At 42.9% G+C, this 12126-nt stretch overlaps 1 long non-coding RNA gene across 5 annotated transcripts in view; it reads left to right on the top strand.

Moving 5' to 3' along the window:
• The window catches only part of LOC115288174, a 20318-nt gene extending 12266 nt beyond the window's left edge, over positions 1–8052 (top strand). For 4 of the 5 annotated variants that reach the window (XR_003906841.1, XR_003906844.1, XR_003906842.1 and 1 more), the window contains one exon: positions 3271–3713. This is a non-coding gene — a long non-coding RNA (uncharacterized LOC115288174). Of the gene's footprint in view, positions 1–3270; positions 3714–7574 lie in introns of those variants that run through there. The other variant, XR_003906843.1, reaches the window with a different exon arrangement.
• Positions 8053–12126: the final 4074 nt, after the last annotated feature.

The following is a 12126-nucleotide window of genomic DNA, read 5'->3' as shown; positions in this document are numbered from 1 at the left end:
TATATATATATATACCACATCTTCTTGATCCACTCATTGGGTGATGGACATTTAGGCTCTTTCCATGTTTTGGCTATTGTTGACAGTGCTGCTATGCACATTGGGGTACATGTGCTCCTATGCATCAGCACTAACGACTGAAGAAGAACGAACCTGGAACATTAAAATGTTCTCCCAACTGAATCTTAACTTTTATTTTGTTGGGTTTGAAAATAAATCGTTAATTTTAAGGAGCCTTCACTTTCCTACCACCACCTTCAGTCATCTCCCCTGCAACTGTCTTAAGAGCTATTGAGATATGAGACCTGTGATTTGGACTTAGGGATGAGGTGTCAGTCAACCTTTCAGATAGGAACAAGAAGCTTTTATTTTAATTTTTTTTAATGTTTTTTATTTATTTTTTTGAGAGACAGACAAAGACAGCAGGATCAGGGGAGGGTCAGAGAGAGAGGGAGACACAGAATCGGAAGCAGGCTCCAGGCTCTGAGCTAGCTGTCAGTCAGCACAGAGCCTGACGCGGGGCTCGAACCCACGAACATAAGATCATGACCTGAGCCGAAGCTGGATGCTTAACCGACTGAGCCACGCAGGTGCCCCAGGAATAAGAAGTTTTAAAAATTTGCCTTGACTAGCAAGAAGGCGTCACAGCATCTTTCCTGTTTTTCTACCTGCTCTGTGGATGGGAGGGAAGAGGGCTGCAATATTGCAAGGTTAATGTTACTCTCTCTTAACATTAAATTAATATTAATTGCTGCCTCTTAATATTATGACACTGCAGTGAACGTTACACAAAAATCTAAAAACAAAGACATTATTTGGCAGTTGGCTGTAATAAAAGGCTACAAAAAGTATAATAATAAAGCCCACTGGAAAGAATCTTCCAGATACCGACTTCCATAATCTGATGATGATGGAGTTTTTCGGGAAGCAATCTTGCTGCTGTGTGCCTATTCAGTCTGCTAAGGGAATTTTCTGTTTCTGACCCAGCAGAAATCAATGGACTGCTTTATCCAAAAGAGGAAAATGCTAAACATTATCCTGAACCAAAAAGTTTTTAAAAAGGAGATTTTTTTTTCCAAGGAAACCAAACTCTCGGTATACCTGGAAGAGAGAAGGCATAGGGTTCTGGATCCTAGCTGTCTGGACAGACACATGCAGGGAAGATGGCTGAAGAAAAGAATGAATCCAGGGAGAGGACTTGTACACTTAGGATGTGCCAGGATTTTTATCAAAGGGAACAGTGCTAAGGGGTTGTTATTTGCATTATTTCATGTGAAGTTCACAGAAACCCTATGAAGTGAGGTTATATTACTATTCTCATAGTACAGGTCAAGAAACTGGGGCTTGGAGAGGTTAAGTAATGTGCCCAAGGACACCCAGCTAAAAAGTGACAGGGGTGGGATTCAACCACAATGATCCATTCCGTGACCGCTGAACATGAAGCCCTAGCACGGAGTCCATTCTCCCCATCTTGTTCTGAAGAATCAGGTTTCAGAAAGCTGATGAGACTTCCCCAAAGTTGGCTTGTGGCAAAACTGAGGCTTGAACGAAGGCCTCCTGACTCCCAGGCCAGGCTCTTCCTGCTGTGCCCTGGGACCACTCAGTCTGCAAAGCTAAAAGCTGAGCAGGGCTATCATCAAACACTGCAAATCACAAAGGATATGAAGAAAGTGAACAAAATCTTCCAAAACTCAATAGCATAAAAACACTAGGATGAGGAGCCATTTTCTGGAAGCTTGAGGGAGACACATTTAAAACAAGAGGGGGAAGTGCTGTTGTGCGTATGCGGCAATGAACTTACAGAACTCATTCCTCCTAGAAAGCAGTAGAGGCTGAGAATAGGCATCCAAATAATACGTTAGGTTTTATTTTAATTAAGTGAACACTCTGTGTTCTAGGTGCTTGTTATGAGCTGAATTATGCTCCCCACCTCCACCCCAAACTTTACACGTTGAAACTCTAACCTTCATGATCTCAGAATGTGACTGCATTTGGAGATAGGGCCTTTAAAGGAGTGATTAGTTCAAAGGAGACCGTTAGGGTGAGTCCTAATCCAATCTGACTGGAGTTCTTATAGAGATTAGGACTCACGCAAAAACACCAAGGGCATGTGTGCACAGAGAAAAGAACTTGTGCGGACAAAGCCAGGGAGAGAGACCTCAGAAGGAAAGAACCACGCCGACACCTCAATCTTGGACTTCCAGTCTCAAGAACTGTGAGAAATAAATTCCTGCTGTTTAAGACACCTAGTCTGTGGTGCTTTGTGTCAGCAGCTCCAGCACACTAAGGTAATGCTTTGCAAATATACATTCCCTGATCCTTGTAACAACCTTTGATGTAGAAACTATTATTATCCCCATACTACAAATGAAGAATCTGAGGCCTAGAAAGGTTAAATAATTTCCTCCGGGTCACTCACTAGGAAGTGGCAGAGTGGGGATACATTCATGAGCCACAGAACCCTAGCGGATTATCAAAGAAATCAGGGCCCTGCCCCTAAACTTAACAGGCAGACTTCAACAAAGACACATCTCATACACCATTTTTCTTGGTGCTTCTGGACCAGGTAAATGGAAGCCACAAACTAATATGACAGTTCGTGTGGGCTTATGAGATGTTGAGGAAGTCACCTGTGAATAACACACAGTGTGAAGGTCAGAGCACTGAACTGCGCACCAGAATACCCAAGATCAAATCCAGTCCCTGTGGCTTTTCTAATGCCCAGGTATTCTTGAGCAACTTAATCTCTAAATCTGTTTTCTAATCTGTGAAAAAGAAATAATGCCTGCCTACTGCGTTTTGGTGTTGCTTTAATTACATTAACACTTTATATTCACTCACCCTGCTGCATTAGAGCTCTCTTTAATATCACTAACACATTAGCACAGTTTCCTTGCATATGATTGCCCTCAAAAACTGCACAAAGAGGAGCACCTGGGTGGCTCAGTCGGTTAAGTGGCTGGCTTTCGCTCAGGTCATGATCTTGTGATTTGTGGGTTCGAGCCCCACTTTGGGCTCTGTGCTGACAGCTAGCTCAGAGCCTGGAGCCTGTCTTCAGATTATGTGTCTCCCTCTCTCTCTGACCCTCCCCTGCTTGTGCTGTCTCTCTCTGTCTCTCAGAAATAAATAAAAAACATTCAAAATTTTTCCAAAAAAACCCTGCACAACGAATGGAGATGGAAATTCTCAGCATACTGTGCAAACTATAAGGCACTCTGGTTAATACAAGGAAACATCACTGTATTGAAATTTCTTTTTTTTTTTCCCAAGCCCTTCTAACCTTAAAGATTGGAAAGCTGATAATGGAAAGGAAGCAAAGCCAAGGGCCCGGGTAGCTGCAAGGAACGTGGCGTAAGAGAGCTGTAGTCTGCTCCTAAGGGATAAGATGTAAGCCCTGACCTCACAGCTTATATCCCTCACTTTCTCCTCTTCTGTATCCGAGAGACAGCTGTCCCCATGTCACCTTCATCTGTAATCTACTGCCTTTTCCCAGAATCCTTAAGATTATCCAATCTGTACAAAGGAGCCGGAAGGAGCTCTATAAACTTGAATGGAAGCCTTGGTCCATGTCCTTCACTGGAGGCCTCCCTAAACCTCTTTTCCAAGAGCCATAATGGGTCCCTAGCAGTAAAGAGTCTACCTTGCCTTCCTGATCCGCCATTCTATCAGGGGAGGAGAAATGTTACACCCAGAATAAACACTCGGCAAACATCTTCCCAGTGATTCAGAGGGTGTGGGATGAGCGGCTTGCAGCCCAACCATTCTGCCATAAACAATAGCAGAATCGTGCATTCACTTTTTGTTTATTTACCAATTCATTCATTCATCAAATGTTTACTGAATGCCTTCTATGTGCCAAGCACTGTTCCAGGTGCTAGGGTTACAGCAGAGACAAAACTTCCCGGCCTCATGCAGCTTGCGTCATAACAGAGGAGGCAATAAGCAAAATAAATAAGTATAAGATAAAACTTGTTAGGTAAGATGTGATAGGGAGAAAAATAAAGAAAGGAGATTAGAAAATGTTGAGATAAAGGCCTAAAGATGGGAATGTAAGATGAGCAAAAACTAGAGAGAAGAGCAGTTCAAGGAGAGGGCTGAGAATGTGCCTAGAATATTCTAGAGAGAGACAGAGGACAGCAAAGCTGAGGCAGAGTTAACAATGTGACAAGTCACAGAGCTAATAGGAGACCATATTATAGAGAACTCTGTAGGCCCTCATAAAATCTTTGGCCTCTAGTCTGGGTGAGAAAGGGAGTCTTTGGGGCTTTTGAGAAGAGGAGTGATCTGATCTAACATAGTTTTGTAGGATCCCTTGGACTGCTGTGTGAAGAATCAAGCAGATGGGGTTGGGGTTTTGGGGAGAGCACACAGGTGCAAGCAGAGCAGTCAGGACCTGTTGTAATCATTTGGGTAAGCACTAACCATGGCTTGGAGCGGGATAACTAACTATCTGAGGTGGGAAGAAGTGATTCTGGGAGATCTTCTGAAGGTACAGTCAACAGGATGTGCCATCAGCTCTGTTGTGGGCTGTGAGAGTAGGAGAGTCAAGGAAGGAGGATGCTGCCATTAACTGAGATGAGGAAGACTCTGGAAGAGCAAGTCTGGAGGACAGGGGACATCAGCCTCTCATCTGAAGGATGCTTAGCTGGATGTGCCTTTTGATATTCGATTGGAGATGATAAAGAGGGCAGGATATGATGACATGAGGCTAGATGCAGGGAGGAGGTCTGTACTAGAGATGGACGTTGGGAATGGTCAGTATCTAGATGGCCCAAATACACAGTCGACTAGATGAAAATGCTGCTGATGAGTGTGGATAGAAGAGAGATGCAGCCCTGACGGACTGGGGGGAAGCCGCCAGCATTGAACATCAGATTAAGAGGACTCAGAGATTAAGGTCTCAGGAAACGGGGGAAATATGTGTCCTTCTCTGCCGGTCCTGTTCTTTCTCCAACTCTCACTTTTCTACTTTCACTCCACCTCTCTCTGTTTTATTCTTGGGTGAATAAAGAAACTTTCTCTCAAAGTGTATGAGCCAGGATAGGTACTTACCAGGCAAACACTATCTTTCTAATTGTGTGGCTCTTTTTAAAAGGCACACAGATTGTGGCTCAGTGTGTTGTTACAACATGTGGATCAGCAGGAACATCCAGTTACTCAGCTCTGTGGGTTCTGTGGGCCACCTGCTGAGTAGAGTTAGAGATATTCTCTTTGCTGTTGCTGTTGTTATTGTTCAGGAAAGCTTTGGCCCTCACTGCACCCCTCTCTCCTTCCTTCTCCCACTCCCCACCCCCTGATCGGAGGGCAGTGAATGCTCACATCATCTCACTTTGGTCCAGCTGCCAGGCTGGGGAACAGATGTTGTATTGTTAACACAGAGAAGAAAACAAACAGCCTCACTCCTCTGTGTTCTCCTGACTCTCCCCTCCATCCCCGTTTCAGCCCCCCGGTGGGAATGGGCAAACAATGTTGGGAGAAGAAAGGATGGGGCTCCAATGAGCAATGCCATCCTCCCCAGCCAAGGTTGAGCCCTGACCGGAGGTGCACAGAGCGTTCTCCCCAGCCCTGTTTACAGCAGACACGGGTTCAGTCAGCTGAGAGAGCTGATGACGTGAGGATGCTCTTACTGAGAGAAGCATTGAGAGGAGGAAGACAATGGCCCTCTTCTGTGTGTGACCCCAGGAACAAATCTACCTGCATTTTATGGACAGTAGCTATGACCAAAAGACATAGGGACAATCCTAGGGGTAGAAGAAAACGATGTCTTGGCTAGGGTCTATCTTTCTATGTTTGATTATTCCTTCTTTGAAAGCTTTTAAGAGATGGGGGGAGGTGGTAAATTCTCTTCTGAAGACCACAGGTTTAGATTCTTCTGCCTTTTTTTCATTTCTCATGTAGACCCTTTCCTTAATGGAGGGATATGGGAGGTTGCAGGGGTAGAGTGAGCATGGGAAGTCTGGTGTGAAGGTGACAAGTGAGCTATATACAGAGATGAGGAGTCCACGTGAGAAGCAGAGTGTGTAGGGCCTTGTCAGCTAGCCTAAGTAGTTGGAGCTTCCCTTGAAGTCATTCAGTGGCAATAGAAAGATTTTAGCAAGGAAGATGACATACAGGAAGCAGATCTACAGTTCTATGAAAAAGGGATGGGAAGGGAGAGCTAATTAAAGACTGCTATAACATTCCAGGTAGCAAAGAGCAAAAGCTGTAAGATAACATTAGACATGGCTCAGTTGTCATCAATGAGGAGCCAACTGGGCATGGGGAGGGACTAGCGGAGGATAGCCAAAGCCATAGTAAGAATTTCATAGTTCTAAGCTCTGAAAAAGTTATGTCCACCTCCATCCCCATACATAAATCAAAATAAAAGTAATATCTAGTCATAAAATAGGTGTAAGCATTCCAAAAAGCTTCTGTTTTTTCTAGGATGCCTGCTTTGATACACTTTCTAAGCACTAAATTCTTTGAAGATAGTTTTTTGGCACCGCAGTTTTGTTTTCTTGGTGTTTCAAGCATTGTGTTTTTGTGCTTGTTGGATAATCTGATACGGGAAGGGAGTTGCAGAATTCATGCATGGCCCACTAAATGGTTGATGTGCCTCTCACAGAGAAGGGGGATGCAGGAAGAGGAGCAGTGAAAGACAGAGTGGAAATGATGAGCTCAGCCTTGGACTTGTGAGTGTGAAGTATCAATGGAGACAGACACTGCCAGAGGGCAGCTGATTAGATGGGTCTGGACCGGAGATGGTAGAACTGGGTATCATCAGCACTCATGGGTGGAGGGGGTGGGGCGAGAGTCATGGGAGCGGATAAGGTCATCCAGGGTGAATGTGTGGAAGGAGAGGGGAGACAGCCTGCAATGAAACCTGCAGACAATTGGCATATTGGGGATTGGGGAGGAAAAGGAGACTGCTAAGGGGTCTCCAGGAAGACTGAAGAAAATTCAGGGGTAAGTGGAGCCCCAATAACTAAGGATCAAAGCGTTTCAAGAAGAAGGAAATAATTGGGACACCTGGGTGGCTAGGTCGGTTAAGTGTCAACTGTTGATTTTGGCTCAGGTCATGATCTCAGGGTCCTGAGAAACAACCCCCACACTGGGCTATGCACAGGGTATGGAGCCTGCTTGAGATTCTCTCTCTCCTTCTCCCCCTGCCCCTCCCCTGCTTGCACTCTCTTTCCCTCTCTCAAAAAAAAAAAAAAAAGGAGGAAATAAGCAACAGCATCAAACACTATAGACCCATTCAAGTCAGAGAAGAGGATGGGCTGAGCTAAATAGCACCACTGCATGTACCATCAAAGAGGTTACTGGCGGCCTTGTTATTGACAGCAAATTTTGAGTAGTCGGATATGTGGAAGGATGAGTGACGCAAATGAGAAGTAAAGAAGAGATAAGGGGTTTACACCATTAGTGGTAGTATAGAGGAATGGAAGGTTGAGCGGTGGTTTTATGTAGAGAACACATTAATATCTCATTTAGACTGCCAGGCAAAAGTCCAAGACATACCAGATTTCAGGGCAGATGAAGAGACTTTAATATGTAAATAAGTTTTAGGAGATTTCTCTTTGTATTACCTACAGGCTACAGAGAGTCAGCTGAGGCAACAATTTTGCCTGGCTTGGATGCAGTATTCTGGAAAGTTGGACAAGCACTTCTCAGGCACATACTATGCTTTCTGGTTCAAGCGTGAGCTGCTGTGGGGAATTCAGAAACAAATTGTTCAAGAAGCTCATCATGTCATGAAAAGAAAATATGTCAAGGGCTGCAGATCTACAATGTGAAACACCCATGGTGTTTGTGCTACACAGTGTCCTTATAAAATTGAACCATCATTTTTTTTAATCATGTAAAAATCTGGATATCTGGCTTTTGTTGAAAAACTGGAAGATCTACCACCCTTGACCTGCTTTCCTGACAGAGAGCAACTGACTGGGGCAAAGGTACCGTTTCCCATTCCTGAAAGTGCCTGTTCTCTTTACTCCTGTCCTTGGAGCACTCTATTAGCTGACTTGTGGAGAAGACTGCATTTACATTTGTGTGTTTGTGACCACACCTGAGGACGGTCTAAGTCATAAATTACTACATGCTAAAATGTGTGATGCTGACAGCTGTGCTGCCGGCATTCAGGGAAAGGAGAAATCCATGGAATTCAATGGTTGAACATAGCTTCATAGACTTGGACTTGACAAGTAGGTAGGATAAGGCCTTGACAAGTAGGTAGAGCTTGGCTTTGACAGGTGGTTGGGTAGATAAATGAATAGAAGAAAAGGAGAAAAGAATTTTCCTTTGGTTTGGGGTTGGATTTGAGGCATTTTTATGGCAGGCAATGGCTGGAATTGAAGAAACACAGATCAGGCACTTTTCATTTAAAATCTGAAAACTACTTATTTTCAGAATAGGGAGAAGACATTTCAGCTTATCTGCAGACAGTGTTATCTATAATTTATCTATTTCCCCATGACTGTCCTGTTGCAGACAGCTTCCTAGTCAACAGTGGTAATCATGTATACTGAATTTACAAGATGTTGCTCCCTTACGAGTCAAATATAAAGATCACATAACATCAGGACCTTATATCTGTACAGGAGCTTCATTCGTGCTTGGGACACTTGCATCAATCCCAATTCCATGCTTAGGCATAATACCCAAGTGGTCTTTCTTTTAATCTTTTCCAGCTAGCTGTTTGTGCCCATATCAAAGAGGGTGCCCTGTGAGCCCAGTTTCACATCCAGTTCTAAGTTTTGGAGAGCATCTGAAATTATCTCAAAGGGGTAATCACTTATTAATCTCTTAGGTTATTTCTAAATCCAAGAATGAAACAAATACAGTCTCCCTAAATGAAAGAGGAAAAAATTCAACTTTTACCATGCTAATTCACTGACCCCTGTTTGAAGAACCTGGCCTTTGGACTGCATTTTCTGTCTTCCAAATATGACCACATGTGTGTGAAAAGGCCCACTTGTCACCAAGATGACCCTAAAATGTAATCCCTTCACTATAAAATAAGAATAGACAAGTAGGAAACATGAGAACCAAAGAAAACGCTTCAACACAAAAGATGGAGGTAATGACAAACAGTAATAAAACAACCTGGAGGAAGCAAAGGCAATTCAGAAAGCAGAAAACTACCATGAATATGTAATTAGTATGTTCAGAGGTGTATAATACAGATTATACACATGAAACAAGAATAAGATACGAAACAACTACAAAGGGAACCATGAGAATAAGAAAAAGTGCTTTATTGATTACATTTATTGTGAAGATATGATAATAAACTCAGTGGAAACTGTAAGAAGTTGAAGGAATCTCCCAAAACATATAAAAATGTACGAAGTGATGGATAAGTAGATTAAAAATCAGGGAATCAATCAGGGAGTTATTTTCCAAACGATGATATTCCAGAAAGAAAAAAGAGGGAGAGAGAAATAATAGAGAAAACATTATAAAAAGATACAAGAAATTGAAGAACACAAAGTTCCAAACTGAGAGGGCTCAGAAAGTGCCCAGCATAATTAAGAAAAAGGGTCTCACTCTGAAGTCTACAGTCATGGAATTTTGACATACTGCGGATAAATAGAAGCTTTTAGGGAGAAAAAAATGTTACAAGAAATGAGGAATATGGATAGCAGCAGACTTCTCAACACCAGCACTAGAAGCTAGTAGACAAAAGAAATTTTTGAAGAAAAAGAATTTTCATCTGTTCCCAACTAAGAGACCCAAATAAATGTGAACATCAAATATAGATATTTTTATACAGACAAGATTTTCAAAAGATTTATTGCCTACGGACACTTTTCAGAGAATTCTTAGAGAATGTGCCCCAAAGAAATGAGGAATAAACCGAAAAAGGGGAAGTCACAGGATCCAGCAAATAGGAGATGTAACATAAGATAAACATGATGCAAATCCCAGAGATGACTATGAAATGAGGTCTCATGTGGACACATTTGCCGTCTGTCAAGAGAGCAAGCTTGAAAGGAGGTGGAGGACAGAGACCCCTGGGGAAATGTCAACAGGACAAAAAAAATGGAGCTGTACATATAGCAGGCTTCACGATTAAAAAAGAAATGATCCCATCCCCCACAGACACCAGGTTTGACCACATAGAAATCTATACAGAGAGATGTTGACAGTATAGGGGAATTTAGTCATAGATACAAAAGACAACAAACAAAACAAGAAGAGGAGAAAGGGGGTGGGGAGGAGGAAGAATGCAGTCATGAATTACTGGGGAAAAAAACCCCCAAAAGGTTAGAATTATAGTCCACTACTTGGCTTAGCATGAGCAAACTTTCAGTGACCATAATAATCTAAACACTGCATATAGTTTTTAATCCTCTGTTGAAGGAACTGGAAGCAGAGAGGATGAAAAGGGAGTATAAGAAATCTAAAACCTCATCTATAGTAAATTTTTAAAAATAATGTCAAATTATTACCAAGTGACAGTAGTAAGAACATATTGTTTAAAAATATGGACGTTCATATGACAAGAAGGAACTGAAAGACCTGAATGCAGTTGCCTCTGGGGGCAAGATAAGAGGGAGGTGGCCAGCAGGCTACTGGACTGCTCTGTTGGTGTTTCTAGAACATTCAACGTGTTTCAACTCAAGGCTTATGTCACGTTGATCAAAATTTAAATTAATTTACTGTCAGAAATAAATAGTTGCCCCCAAATAGTTTTAGAATAATTATGCCCCTACCAAGGTGAAGAACTAGCAAGAGAACAACTCACTTGGATGCTCTGTTTGTGCTTCTGGCGTTTTATCAAGGGCTTACAACCTGGAGTTACAGCTCCCTTGAGCATAGTTACCCTTGTAGACCAATGGTTGCCCCGTGAACTCAGGCCACAGCTGCTTCTGTGGGTCCATGTTTCAGGGAGAAGGAAAAGTGGATGAGTTCGACAAAATAAGTGTCTGTGTGAGATAGAGCTATTTTCACCTTCCTCTTCAAGCTTGCTATGTGTACATCTACTAGAACAGAAGACTGAGTTTTGAACAGTATTAAAACCAACAACTAGTTCTCAGCCTCATTCAGAGAGGTCCGGACAAAGCTACAGGGGAAAAAAATGGCATTTGCCAAGTTGCCAAGATTTGTAATATTTCCTCCTAACAAAATCTATCAGCTTAGTCTGGAAAAAAAAGATTTTACCTTTTTTTAGGTTCTAGAATACTTTGTACTGATAGGTAAAGTCAGAAGGGACTTTATTTTTATTATTCTTTTTTAATTTTAAATTTTTTAATGTTTTTTTAATTTATTTTTGATAAATTAAAACAGAGAGACAGAGCATGAGAGGGGGAGGGGCAGAGAGAGAAGGAGACAGAACCGGAAGCAGGCTCCAGGCTCTGACTGTCAGCACAGAGCCTGACACGGGGCTCAAACCCATGAACATGAGATCTGATCTGAGCCGAAGTCAGAGGCTTAACCGACTGAGCCACCCAGGCGCTGCCAGAAGGGACTTTAGAAATCATCCAGGGTAACTATCTCATGAGACCCAGTGAGGCAAAGGGACATGCCCGAAGCCACCCAGCTCACTTGCATCAGAGCCAGATCTGGAATCCTGGAGGGAACTCTGTACTGCCTATCACAGAAACTGACCTGTTGCCTTCAGATAGACGAATAGATGCAGATGCTAAAAGCAAGTTCAGAATCTGAATGCAGCTATGGTTCTGAGACTTGTGATCCGTCCACCACTCCAAATTGCCTCCCACAGCAACACCACTGAAAGGAGGGGCTGTAAAATCCAATAGGTCAGAAGCTTACCTCTCTCTGAGCTTCCAACCTTGAGGGTTTAGACAGCCCTACACTCAACAGTGACATGTGGAGCAGCCGCTGTGGCCTGAGGGACTTCCAGACAGAGGCGTCTAGTGGACAAGGAGGTGCTGGGGCTGGGAAGAGACTTCAGAGTCATCACATAGTAGTGGTGATTGCTGTCATACTGAAGAATGGGGTTGCCCCAGGAGAATGAGAACACTGGGAAGAGAAGATGCCCAACACAAAATCCTAAGGAACAGCAATCTTAAGGCAGGAAGAGTAAAGGACAAGACAAGTGGCTCCTAGAACCTACACTTGCCACCAAATGCTGCCTTATATTATCTGTTGAGATGAGGCATGAGATCCTCATTACTTGTT

Source organism: Suricata suricatta, chromosome 3 (genome assembly GCF_006229205.1).
Source record: "Suricata suricatta isolate VVHF042 chromosome 3, meerkat_22Aug2017_6uvM2_HiC, whole genome shotgun sequence".
NCBI classification, from domain to species: Eukaryota; Metazoa; Chordata; class Mammalia; order Carnivora; family Herpestidae; genus Suricata; species Suricata suricatta.
This window is presented reverse-complemented; position numbering and strand designations above follow the sequence as displayed.